Source organism: Rhipicephalus sanguineus, chromosome 1 (assembly GCF_013339695.2).
Source record: "Rhipicephalus sanguineus isolate Rsan-2018 chromosome 1, BIME_Rsan_1.4, whole genome shotgun sequence".
Lineage (NCBI taxonomy): Eukaryota > Metazoa > Arthropoda > Arachnida > Ixodida > Ixodidae > Rhipicephalus > Rhipicephalus sanguineus.
In genome coordinates, this window is record NC_051176.1 from 103,137,794 (window position 1) to 103,151,981 (window position 14,188).

Below are 14,188 nucleotides of genomic sequence, written 5' to 3' on the forward strand. Positions count from 1 at the left end.
TTATATACGTTCCGCTGCTCGCGCGATCGTTCTCCACACGCGCATTACAGTTCCTTCTACGCGTTTGTGTGCAAATCGCCTCACGCGCACTACAGTTTCATTTACGCGTTTGTGTGTAAATCGCTAGAATGCGCAGGTCTGACCGAGGCGGATCGTAAACGCTCAGCTAAAGGTGTCTATTACACATGTCAACGTGACTCCTCACGCAATATGTCGCCTGCACAGGGTTCTTTTCCAAAGGCGTTCCAAGCACTGGCGTAGCTCTTTGGTGGAACACTTTACTGCCACACAGAATGCCTGGGTTCGATTCCGGCTCGAACCATGCTTTTTTTAAGGTTGCGCTTGAGAGGTCACGACTTCCTGTGCCGCACGCCGCGTTTTTCAAGGCCAGCGTCTCATGAGGCACTTAGGATTTTGCCTTAATATATCATCATCATTATCAGCCTGACTACGCCCACTGCAGGGCAAAGGCCTCTCTATGTTTCACCAATTAACATGGTCCTGTGCTTGTTGCCGCGACGTTATCCCCGCAAACGTCTCAATCTCATATGCACACATAACTTTCAGCCTTCCCCTCGCACGTTTGCCTTCCCTTGGAATCCATTCTGTTACTCTTAATGACCAGCGGTTTCTTGCCTTTGCGCTACGTGCCCTGCCCCTGCCCATTTCTTCTTCTTGATTTCGACTAAGATGTCCTTCACACACGTTTGTTCCCTGACCCACGCTGCTCTTTTCTTGTGGCTTGCGCGCTCTTCGTTGCAAACGTTTCTTATTGCTCTAGGAAGCATGATACACGCTCCAAGATTCATGTATTATGTCCTCCCCCCCCCCCCCCCCGAAATTTTGATGGAGGGGTTTGTTTTACCGCAAAAAAAAAATAGTGAAAACAAGTGTTTTTCTCAAATAGTGAAGGCGTTCAGCAAGTTCCCCCCACCCCGAAAAAAATTCCTGGCTACGGGCCTGTGCGAAGCACTTTGCGAAATTCAAGCAAGTTTGGCTACTTTGGCAACACGCTGAGAAAAAAAGAATGTAGGTTCGCGGCCGATGCTCTCTTGGCTTGCTTGGTGCCGCGGAGGTGTGGGTTACCGCTCATTGGACGTCACTCGAATATGGTCTTACGTCACTAAAATTTTCGTTACGCTTCCTACACAGTGACGTCGGTGTCAGTCGCGCTAACGATGGGTATCAATCGCGAGAATGAGCATTTAGGCACACTTTGGAAGCGAATCAAAATATATTCTAAACGTTTGCTGTGTCCAAGACTTCGCGCTGAGTGTCCTTGCATACAGAGGAAACCTACAGCAGGCTTTTTACAGCCTCAAAATTTTTCTCTCCATGGCTCCCTGCTTCGTCCTCAATTTAAGTTGAACTCTTTTCGTAAGCCCCCAGGTTTGTGGTCAGTAGGGTAAGTACCGGTAAGATGCAGTATATACCTTTGTCTTGAGGGTTACTAGTAAACTACGATTCATGATCTGAGAATGTCCGTCAAATGCACTCCACCCCATTTTTATTCTTCTATTTCCTTCAACCTGATGGTTCAGATGTACGGTCACAACTTGCCATAAGTAAACGCATTTCATTGCCGCTTCCAGGGCATCGCTGCCTATCGCAAAGCATTGTTCTCTCCCGAGACTGTTGAGCATTAGTTTAGTTTTCTGCATAATAATTTTCAGACTTACCGTTATGTGGCCGAATTCACAAAACCTCTCTTTCGGAAGTGCTGTTTTCCATTGACGAATGGGCTTCGCTAATGATATGTCCAGTATCAGGATTTGTCGAAATATTCTCTTACGAACATTGTTAGCGTAAGAAGGTTTTGTGAATACAGGCCCTGCTTTCCCTGTCCAATCCAGTAGTCATGCTTTGCAATTTATCCCCTGAGTTATTCAGCAAACCACTGTCACCAGCGAATCGCAGGTTACTAAGGTATGCTCCATTAACTTTTAAACCTAACTGTTCCCAATAAAGAGGCCTAGGGTGCGGCCTCATACCGGTGACCGGAGCCGGTATTTCACTGCCTCACCAGGCAAGGATTGGTCCCCCTGGTACAGCTCTTGGATGCTACCTCGCATATGAATGCACCAATGAATATATGAGAGGTAATAAATGCTTAAGTTACTACTCAGTGTGTGAGGGTTAGTAAAGGTACTTGCGTACGTGACGAGTTAGTGAATGTTAATGCCTCCACTGGCTGTAATATGTTATGTTGTAATTATGGCACTCTTATGGGAAATCTAGGCAAACTATAATTTTCTTCATTACGTAGAAATAACGGTTTTGCACTTAGACATGGCACACACATGTGTAAGTAATAGGGTATAGGAGTCTGGGTCCTAAACATCGATCATATGCCATAGTTCATGACTGCTCACCAGTACAACTTTTCCACCATCACCCTTTTCCTGTTCCGCCGCCCCTTCGGCTCAGCTCTCATTCGCAGCTGCCCAAACACCACCGGCTTCATATCGACTCAATGGACAACAATTCTTCCGAACTCGTGGTCATAATGCTAACGCCACAATATACCATTGAGGAATTCCCATAAAGATAACTCGCGATGTCTCGTGCGTTGTTGCGACACGCAGATTGCGTAAGCTTTAGTTTGCATTTGTACTTCTAGCCTGAAATGCGTCGCAGAGGCAAAGGGCTCTCAAACTTTTTTGTAAAAACATGAGTCCTGTTCTTGCGATCGCCGAGGAGCTCGGACAGCGAGATTACACGAGAATATTCAAAGTGCCGAATTTTAGAAAAAATACAGTTAGCAATGTATACAGGCAGTTTGGTAAAAGCATTGTAACTCCAATTAACAAGTAATGATGTTGGAAGCATCATCCAACTCATACGTTTATAGTTAAAAATTCTCCATAACACCATTTCAACGGAACAAATCACTCTATTACACGTAACGCAAAGTAAAAGAAGTCGCTTCAGCTTATCAAATATGATGTTTATAACAAAAACTCTTTGTGTTTAAGTTTACGAGGTAGAAGAAAGAAGGAAAGGTTGCGAAAGATTAGGAGGATTAAAGCAGAATAGACAGAAATTAGGAATTTGCGGTTTTTACATGTTATACCTTTATCACAAAAGGCGGGTCAGCATGCAATTCAAGTGTCTATCTCGCTCAACGCCACCTCTTGCCGAGCTTTATTTTTCAAGGTAAAGGAAACTCCGTTTCGTCAAATGCATTAATCACCTTTATCTTGCTGCCAATAAAAAATTCTCTCCAACAAACGTTAAAAACCTATTTCTTGGCTATGGTGACTTCCTGAAAAAAAAAAAGCGCATGACTGTGGGCCACTGAACGTTCGGCAGACATTTCGACGTCCAAGTGTAGTAAGCACCACATTCAATAATGTTCCATGTGTTGTCTTTATCTTACATGCATGCAGGCGAACGAAATGGAAATGTTTGAATGAATCAAATACTTTTTTTTATATTTTCATGCTCATCTAACCACAGTCTGTCTAGCTGGCTACCTGCCCAGTTACTTCAACGTTCGATTTCACCAGCCTTATTTGTACGCTTAATAATATGTGGCCTTGGAACCTGCAACGGTTTTAACTGCTGCGTTAGCGCCACATGGTCCACGGGCTTTGCAATACTTAATGCGGTAATCGGCAAAGATATATAACCAGACGTGTTACTCCTGTTGCAAGCGCTAATTTAGTCACTTACTGACGTTGGCCATAGGCAAAAGAAAAAGTGCGCGAATTGAGAATACCGTGTTACCTGTCACGTAAGGCGCTTAACTGGCGTTTGTAATTTCCTCACATCCACGCTGGATGATAAAGAACCTATGCCGCCATCAAGAGCTATGAATTGCATAGAAAATCACAGTACGCAAATTTTCCTCGTCGTATAGCTGGAAAATTACTTGTAACGCTTTCAAGACATCAAAAGCGTAATTGCACCCTTTTTATAATAAGTGGCAGCGCGTTATATGATCATTGTTTCTTTTTTCTTCGGTCATGAAGCGTTACTGAGAGGGCCTCAAAAGAAATTGGTCAGAGTGAAGCAAAAACCAAGGCCGCCGTGCGAATATTCCTCTATGTGTTCGTCGCTTGGCCCCAGCTCTTAAGCGATAGCGTTTGCGCGCCTAGTTACGCATGCACATGCTCGACACGCATATACAGGTACACGTTATCTATAACCAGGCTGGGTAGCTGATGTTAGAACCGTGCAATTCCAACTCGTAGGCGAATGGCGAGCTGCCCTATAGGTATATCTTTCTATTTTTCTTCTCAGCTCCGGACCTCCTTTATTGCCTCGTTATTTCCCCGGCAGGATGTGCCGCTCTACCATCAGATACTTTTATACACAGCGCAGTTACGTGCAGCACGAAGGATTTAAATGGTGGGAGGTGATCTGTTCCAAGAGAATGGCGCCTCGCAGGAATGCCTTGGCGCAGTTGCTTGCTTCTCTCACACCTACGCTTTCTTGGAAACTCCCAAGCAGCATTATGTTTAACCAACGAGCCCACTGTCAAATTTTCAAGTTTGGGAGTTCTTCTGCGGCTGTTTAATAAAGAATAACCTAACCGTATACGGAGGATAAGCGGTACACAGTGCAATAACCTGAGTAACCACCCCCAAACCACCCCCAAAGTTCAGCTTTATTATGATAAAGTTGAACTTTGGGGGTAGAGGCGTGTACTCGTATGACACGGTACTGTTCTATTTTGGGTGGCGGCTTTTAGCAGGCCTTCCTTGCCTTCTGTGTCCTCCGACAAAGATCTCTGTTGTGGATTCATTTCATAAGATAGACAGCACGGTGAAATTTTACTGTGCTGTCAAATACCGCCACGCTGACGCTTCAAGCGATTCAGAGCAGCTGAAGCTGCCCTTTCAGCCCGTCGGAGCTCACAATAAGATGAATTTGGCAATGTGGTGGTAGCTGGCGTTGTACGAAATGCCCCCTCCACCCCCCCCCCCCTCATAGAGTTTCGCAGTGCATATCCTACACAGTGGGTAGACGCTCAATGTTCTCTTTGTATGCAAAAGTTCGTTGTAGCGACCCTTGGTGGTCATGTCACAGCGACACTGATAAACTCTTTGAGGGCCCTTGCACCTCTGTTCGTCACTCATCACTTTCACGTAAGAGAATACTATACAATCGGGGTTCAATCTCGCGAACCCAGTTACTCGCAAGAGCTCTTCGTGAAAGAAATGCGTGAGTCAGTTGTTAAATCACTCGCGATAGCATCCAGGTTCCCCGCCAATGCAAAATGCGTTTTTTTTCTTTTTTCGGACAAAATGTTCTATAAAATTGGCTAATTGCACTTTCGATTGTTACCAACTGATACTTTGCGGTGTACGAACAGCTTCTTACCCAAGTCACCCTGGCGTCTGGAGAAGCTCTTATGCGCTTCAGAGCGCTCTGGTTCTCGGGTGTCTCAAAAGTGCCTCTACGGCGCCGAACTGCATGGTACTCGTCTCGCGAAGCGTATAGAGGAAACGCCACAGATTGTCGCCAGCCTTGTAAATTTGATAACAACCGGTCCTTGGGAGCGACGCTGAATTAAGAAGAAAGAAAGGGGGGGATTCCCCTGTTTTCGACGCTCTTTAACCCGCGCATGGATCGAGTGACGGCAAGTCGCGGCGCCGCGATATCGAGAAGGCCCGAGCTGCCGGGGAGAGCGGAAATCGTTATTAGCGAGCTTTCTAGAACCTTGTAACGCTCATTTTGCCCGTGACTTCTGAAAATAGAGCGTGTCTATACTGTGAAATACGTGTTTGCTCTAATGATTCATTTCCTCTCCTAAGCCCATTGTTCAGCTGAAAATCAGTTGTGCCGTGGCGGCTGTATTTTCGATGGAGGCGAAAATGTTTGAGGCCCGTGTACTTAGATTTAGGTGCACGATAAAGAACACCAGGTGGTCCGAATTTCCGAAGCCCTCCACTACGGCGTCCCTCATAATCATGTCGTGACTTTGGGATGTTAAACTCCCGATTTTATTATGAAAATCAGTTGTCTCGTTCTTAGTATATATAGCGTTATTGGTGGTGGTGGTTGTGGTGGTGGTGGTGGTGATGTTGCAGCAAGCGGGGTTAGCCTGGCCTGCATGGCCGGCAATTGTTCCGCCAGAGCATCTCCTGAAATGGAAGTGTCTGTCACGACGTGTTGGACAGCCCAGTGTCTCGCAGGCAGACCCGCAAAATTCGTTGCACGCTTCTCCTCGTTGCCGCGGGCCCTTCGGGAAAAATGACGCCTTCAATTGTCCGGTGCCTATGACAACCTTTTTGCAAGGCGCGGACCATCACTGCTCTTTCCACATCAAACTGCGGGCAAAGCAAAATAAAATGTTCAATATCCCCGATGTCACCGCAGAAGGCACAAAACGGGGAAGCGTATCGCCCAGTCTTGAATGACCAAGCCGGGGTGTATGCGGAGCCGGTTCTTACGCGGTACAACAGCGTCGCTTGTTCACGAGAAAGTGCATGGATTACACATGCTTGATGTGGAAACTTGTAGGTCGCCTTGAAATGATTGTGTATCGCATCTTTGTCTGTTCCAAAAGTAAGAATTCATCAGATTTAGTATAGCGTTCTCAGAAGCTAGTCATTTTTTGTCATTCACTGATAATACTTCAGCCATAAAAGTCACTCAGTCCCACCCGCCGCGGTGGTCTAGTGGTTAGGAGGCTTGACTGCTCACCCGAAGGTCGCGGGATCGAATCCAGGCCACGGCGGCGGCATTTCGATGGAGGCAAAAAGCTAGACGTCCATGTGCTTAGATTTGGGGGCACGTTATGGTGTTCGAAATCTCCGGATCCCTTCACTACGGCGTCATTCATAATCATATCGTTGATCTGGGGTGTGAAAACTCAACAGGCCCCCGCCATGGCTCAACAGGTAGAGCATCGCACCAGTAATTCGTAGGTTGTGAGTCCGCTCCCCATTGGAGGCGATTTTTCTATCGGCCAAGGTAGTCTAGTGGTTATGGTGCTCAAGTGCTAACCCGCAAGTCGCGGGTCGAATCCCGGCCACGAAATCGCATTTTCGATGGAGGCGAAACTGCTTGAGGCCCACGTACTTAGATTTAGATGCGCGTTAAAGAACACCAGATGGTCGAAATTTCCGGAGCCCTCTACTACGGCGTCTCTAATGATCAAATCGGGGTTTTGGGACGTGAAACCCCAACAATTGTTAATTATCAAACCCTAACAATTATTGTTATTGTGCAGCTGAAAATCAAAACTAGTCTCGATCGCGTCCAATTCTACGGAGTTCTGGAAAGCTCATTATTTTTGTTATTCGCTGATGTCACTCACCTAGCTGGATTTTCGAGAAATCTTTTTTATTTATTTTAAGAGGGAAATAATGCTGAAAAACAACGTTGCGTTATACCGGTTCCAAAAAGAAATTTTACACGCAGGCTGGATGAATACCTTAAATTCAGCACAACAGCGCTAGTAACAGGACACAGAAGAAGGCACGAGCAAAGGGATACATTGCTCCGATTAAAACGTTATCTATCTGTACAAAAGACGAGCATTTAAGTGTGGTTGAGTGTGTCATCAAAGCATAAAGAACATAAAAGGAAGAAATCAAATCTGTTATCACCTTTACAACCCTACGTGCGCACGGTGAACACGCATGTCGATAAATATGCCTTTTTTTCCCCCGCGCTGACGCATTTAGCCTTCGAAATTGCGATTCTGAAATGTATTTTAATTTCCTGGGTTGTTTCATTCGAATGTAGTAGTTTTTTCCTCTGTCGCATTCAGCCCAATGGTCACATTGTTTACATCTGCGGCGCAGACAATCACTAACTTCTCTCGTCACATCCTACTCGTGTTCACGATGCTTGGTTAAAGCGTCGACCAGTTTGCCCAAGATAAGCTTTCCCACGTATCAGAAGAATCGAGCACACCATACTCGCAACGCATGCGAAAAACTGAGACCAGTGCTATACCTGTTTTCTTAGTTGCGTTTTCGAATTTGAATACGTAACCTTGACCCGATGTTTATTGAACAAGCTAAGTAACCCCCCTGTCTTCTCCCTTTCTGTTTCCTTTTTCCTTCTAAGTGTTCATTGGTCCAAGGAAAGGGATGCGCAAAAGCACTGGCGCAACACATAGGCACCAATGTCTCCTTAAATACATTTACTATACTCCTTTAATTACTTTATTTACTAAAACGCCTGCTTCATATTTACGACAAAGGTACGGACAACGACACATTCCATATATGTGACGCTCCGGTAGCATTAGCCACTTGTCCATTTTCGAGGCGCACCGATGGCTTAGTCTATAGACCGACCCTCTGTGTACCTCCCGACTCCTGACCAAGACCTCCAAAGCCAACAATAGTAACGAAGGTGCAGCTGCAGAAATACCATCACCAAGGGCGAATAAAAGAACCGAGTTGACACTTTACTTGGCCACCCGCAGGGGTAGCTTAGCATGCTGGTGCTGAGCTGCTAAGCTCGGGGTCGCGGGTTCGATTCCCAGCTTCTGCGGCCGCATTTAAGGGTGTGGTATGCAAGAATACTTGCGTACTTAGATTTAGGAGCACGTTAAAGAAACCCACGTGGGCAAACTTAATCCGGAGTCCCCAACTGTCGCGTGAATTATTATGCCGATAACCACATCGCCATTTCGGCACGTAAAACCCCCAGAAATTATCGTTATTCGGCTAACTCCTGCCCATTAATGAAAGCAACACTTAGATGTCAGCTTTTGAAGCCGTACACGCCCGGTGGTAGTAAAAGCGAATACCTTGCTCAAATCAGTCATGTGTTCGCATATCCCGAATACTTCTTTATTTATTGCGTAATTGCTAGATTGTATTACACAAGAGCATAACACGTGCAATCTTATCAGAGACCACTGACGCACTGTTCAAATGGTTACGACATTTGCGAAGTTTTCGATGCAATTGTGTCTTGTCAGAACGAAAACCCCAAGATAACACTACAAGCGAACAACCTTGGACTATGGCACTGCGCGTCGCTTGTGCAAAAAGCAATGGTGACGCTGCTCCAGAGGACAAGTCCCTGTATCTCCGCTTATTATTGTGTTTTCGTCCCTGTATCTCGTTTTCTAGTGTGAAGCGCAGCAAACCGGACGTTGCTCTGTTTAACATCCCTGTCTTCCGTGTGTCCCTGAAAAAACGATAACCAATTAAAAAAAAACGGTTTCTTCATTGGCGAAATAACTTGAAATGCCTCATTTCGATAGCGTGCTTCAACTCGGGGAGCAGTGAGCGAATCGCTGCTGCTCGAGACGTCAATGCGTCGTTCAAGCTGGTGCGGCCCATGTCTTCGCAGTGAAAGCGTCTCAACGCACCCGCAAAGCGCGAAATTTCCGCCAGCGTTATGGTTTAATGTGGTTGCGTATGTGCTGCACGTCCCGTGCAAACATTTCTTGTAATTCGTCTTCTTTTTGTTCCTTATATTTTACTCATTTATCTTTATCTTGAGGGACGCCGTAGTGGAGGGCTCCGGAAATCTTTGACCACCTGGTGTTCTTTAACGTGCACCTAAAGCTAGGTACACGGGCCTCGAGCATTTCGCCTGCATCGAAATGCAGCCGCCGCGGCCGAGATTTGTTCCCGCGACCTTCGGGTTAGCAGTCGAGTATCATATCCACTTGAACACTGTGGCGGGTTTTTTGTGTAGGTTTGCGTTTGTGCCAGGGTAGTATGGTATCTTCGCTTTAAAAAAAAAGAAAAAAGAGCAACTATAGTTCTATCGCGCTTAATAAAGACAAGTGCATCGTGTAAACATGTTTTTAACTCAGCGTTATTACGCATGCCCACTAACGATGTAATCAACAAACATGCCCTCGGAAGACTACCTTAAACGTGTTCCATCTCCTACCTATAGCGTACTAAATCTGTTCAAAAGAGCAACGCTGGTCTTTGTTGACTGCACATTGGCTCGACTGTATTTTTTGCGCGAACAGCACGCAACACCAATGTGATCAATTTCTTCTCAGCCCTTACTCGCAATTTTCATTGGCATTTTTTTTTAGTTTTGTTATACTTCATTTGCTATTCGCCCACGGTCATTTACCACTTAGAAATGCGTTGCGCACGAGAAACATTTCAGTTGGTGGCGCATACGTACCAGTGTTAGATAACAACTTGACACGACTCGTCATAGGACTTTCCGTGTATGTGTGGCCTTAACTTCAATTATTCGTACGGCTTAATTCGAATCTAATCAGTGATGAAAACTTACAGCAATGTCGCCACTCCTACTCACCGCTTCGGTGACTCAGACGTTATTAGTGCAAGTTTTTCCCCCGCTGAGCTGTGCAGTGCTGATCGTAGGCAGGATAAGCCGATATGCAAATCCAGGTAACCTACCTGCTTCGGTATACAGTACGGCTGCATATTTCGTACAAAATTACATCGCTGTGCGTGCAGGGTTTGCCAAGCGGAACATGCTTGTAATTTTTCTTTTATATTTTGGCTGAGGGTAAACCTCCTGATTAACACTCAGATGCTCAGTCGCTTTGTCACACAAACTTCGTGTGTGTGCGTGTGTGTGTGTGTGTTTGTGTGTGTGTGTGTGCGTGTGCGTGTGCGTATGTGTGTGTGTGTGTGTGTGCACCTGCGTGCGTGTGTGCGTGTGTGTGCGTGTGTGTGTGTGTGTGTGTGTGTGCGTGTGTGTGTGTGTGTGTGCGTGTGTGTGTGTGTGTGTGTGTGTGTGTGTGTGTGTGTGTGTGTGTGTGTGTGTGTGTGTGTGTGTGTGTGTGTGTGTGTGTGTTCTACATAGAAAGCTACGTTCACAAATTAACATTCAGGTACGAATTCGCGGCGGAGAATTTCATGGCAGACAATAAATACTGTCAACATGACTTTGATTCTTGCTTTGGTATGTCGACGTTATTTTTATTCTAAGTCCTTGTTTTACTTCTTCTTCGATAACTTCAGCTCAATATCGTAGTCGTGCATCTAATTTTTCTTATCAGTGGCAACCAATTATTGGCGAGAATTCAACGGTATTTTCTGGTATATCCCCATATATCCAACATTATTTTCATCGTAATTTTCGCTTGCGAGTGAGCAGTTCCAGCACCATCTTGGCGCAAACCGTTTAATTTCCAAATTTTCAGCCAGAACATAGTACCCAGACGGTTTTCCCACACAACGTGCCAGTGACATCGTTTTAACATTGATTCGCTGGTCACTGAGCGCAAAAGGGCGCACACGGTGTATCTCTTTATATTCGCACTAGGTGGAAGCTTATCCTGTTATTGCATTGTCGTTGGAGTTTTCGAGGCCTTACAAAAAACGCGTAAGCCACCTGAACACAATTATTTGCCTATGCTTTGATAAAAAATTTCTTACAATTGAATTTGGGCATCCTTGTTCTCCAATGACATATAAATATGTCATTCATGCTTTGTTCCACCCTTTCATCGATCTCTCTTTCCGTAAAAAACGAAAAATTGGTGGTATGAGAAGTGTCCTCATAAAATTTTATGTGTTTATGAGCTTGTAACATAGAAATCTGCGGAGTCACTTTCAGTTGACTAAGCTCCGAGAAAGCGTCGTCTTCACGCCCTTTCTCGCTGGCTTTTATTGCGCAGCATCTTTTGCCTAATTGTTCGGTTTTCGAAGTCCTTTTTTTTTCTATCGTTTCTTCTTGTTTTCTATGTCGAAAAACGTGTCCCATCTAGGTGTGAGTGCGTGAACCTTAACTACTACATGGAATACACGAACTTCTTTCTGTGCGCTTACCACCATCTATTTCGAATGACATTTTTCCATCTCCCAAAACCTGTAGCGCCGTCTGTCCCAGTACGGGAACCTTCATGGCGTGTGAATCTTCTCACACTCACGTCCTCAATAACATACGTGGTCTTCTCTCAGGTACTTACCTTTTAGCACGATGTGGTTTGTTCCTTATTGGTCAGCCCTTCATGAATTCCAATGCTGCCGTTAATGTTCACGAAAAGTGACGGCAACGAAAAGCTGTGTCGCTATATGACGTTTTTCTCCAGTTGGAAGTTCGTAGGCGATTTTCTTTTCGATGACTGACTGGCTTAACATTTTGAACCGACCACTTCGTACCACCCTTCTTCTACCATCTACTAAACTACCTGCTCACTCGTAATTTATGCTTATTTATTAAAGGGGCCCTGCAACACTTTTCCAAGTAGCCATGAAATGACTTCACTGAAGGAGCTTATTGCCTCACGAACCGACCACCGCAAAAATTTTTAGAATCCGTCCAGTACGAGCGGAGTTACAAAGATTTGTCTCACGCTATTATTGCTTTCTCTCTTCTCTCGTCCCGACGAAAGCGCTGAAAGCCAAGCAGGGAGGGATGGCACGGGTCAAGAAGGTACGTCACGTGCGCCTCGTGACCTTGAGCACTTTTTTTTTTTCTTCGAACGCGCGGCGTACTTTCAGTGCTATAGCCAGCAAGCGCGGTCAAGTGGCGGCCTCCCGCGGCGGCCGCAGTAACTACCGAGGCCACATGTTCAAATCAGCCAACGGCGTGGTACTTGAGTCAAGGACGCAGTGATTTAGGGTAAACAGCATTATTTCTCGAGAGAAGAGGAAGCGATTTTTAGCTGACTTTGAGAATTTATTGTAAATCCCAAGCCACGTGCTGCGCTGTAATGTTTGGCTCGCGTATTTTCGGGAGCCTCGACTACCGAGCGGCAGCGTTTTCTGACCACGCTGAAAGAGCGTTGCAGGGCCCCTTTAAGGGGAAAGCCTTAGATGCCTCATCAAAAGCGAAAATTGACCGTCGGCGTCCGGCGTCGGCGGCGTCAACACGAGTGATGCAAAAAATCATCATCACATGATGGCGCAAGCATGACGTCACAAAGCGCCAAAATTTTTGACGCGATCATTACGTTGAGGACGTCATCAGGACGTGACGCCTAATGATGACCTCCTCACATGTCCATTTGCGTGGTCAAAGGTGGGCCGATCAGAGAGGCAGAGCAAAACCAGGTAAGGCGCAGAAACTTTGCAATGCCTCCGATCCTGGAGGCAGTTCAAAACCTCATTATGTGCAGAAAGCTTTCGGATGAGGGCGGGAGAGGATCAATACATCGACTGAGAAGGAAAAGGAAAAGATGGCTTTCGCTTTCGAGTCGTCTTAGGCGAATGCATAAGGGACCCTGTGGGTTATCTATCTATCTATCTATCTATCTATCTATCTATCTATCTATCTATCTATCTATCTATCTATCTATCTATCTATCTATCTATCTATCTATCTATGCTATGCTATGCTATGCTATGCTATGCTATGCTATGGTTTTGAACAAAAGATCATAGGTCATTACAGATGGGTTCCCGTAACTGGACAATAATATGTCAAGACAAAATAACAAACCCATGCGGGCAAACGCTTCAATTACAAATAATATCAATACAGGCATAATGAGGTTTATATTTGGACAAATAACGAATAGTGTCCAGCTAAAAAGAATAGATATTAAAAAGGTGACCGTTTTTACAAAGTGTTGTCACTACTGTTATGCCACAAAATGCTTGCTTGTTTTGTTTTTTTGTCACTGTAGCGGTTGAAAAGAGCATATGGAACTATGGAAGAGCATATGGAAAAGAGCATATGGAGCATAGTGAAATATAAACGCGGATTTACGTACGGCATGCTCTAAACTAAAGGCAACTTTTATTAGCGAGCTGCCTTGCAATGATGGCTGAGAGACATGGCCATTTTGAAAATCATACTGAATGATAAAGCATGCAAGTGAGGCAAGCGAAAAGTAAATTCCTGTCCAGTTAACCAATATAGCAGATGTTTTCTAGAAATTATTCTGAAGATATATTTAATGGGAAGGCGTAAAAATTATTAAGCTATCCGTATACGGTATTCTGCGAACACACATTTAAACCTTCTGTGAACATAACACAAAACTGAGGAGATCGGTCCATGCTTCTTCGGTATGTTGCCGATGCAGAGTACGACCCCTTCAAATATTACCTCGTTTACTTCGTTTTAATGCATTCACAAAAGGGTGCGGATACGTTCATCGCTTTGAATCCTCCCAATGTTTGACTTTGAATCTTCCGACTAACGCCGGCGTGAGGCGTCATGCTTGCGGAGCTCGCAGATTATTTGTAGCCTTAGGAAACTATTTCCAAACTTTATTCATAATATCAAAAGTTCAAAAGGGGCGTAGTGGACCACAAGAGCATCTTCGTGGTGTACTTAAAAGTAACGACGTAATACGGTGTGCTCTATAACATGG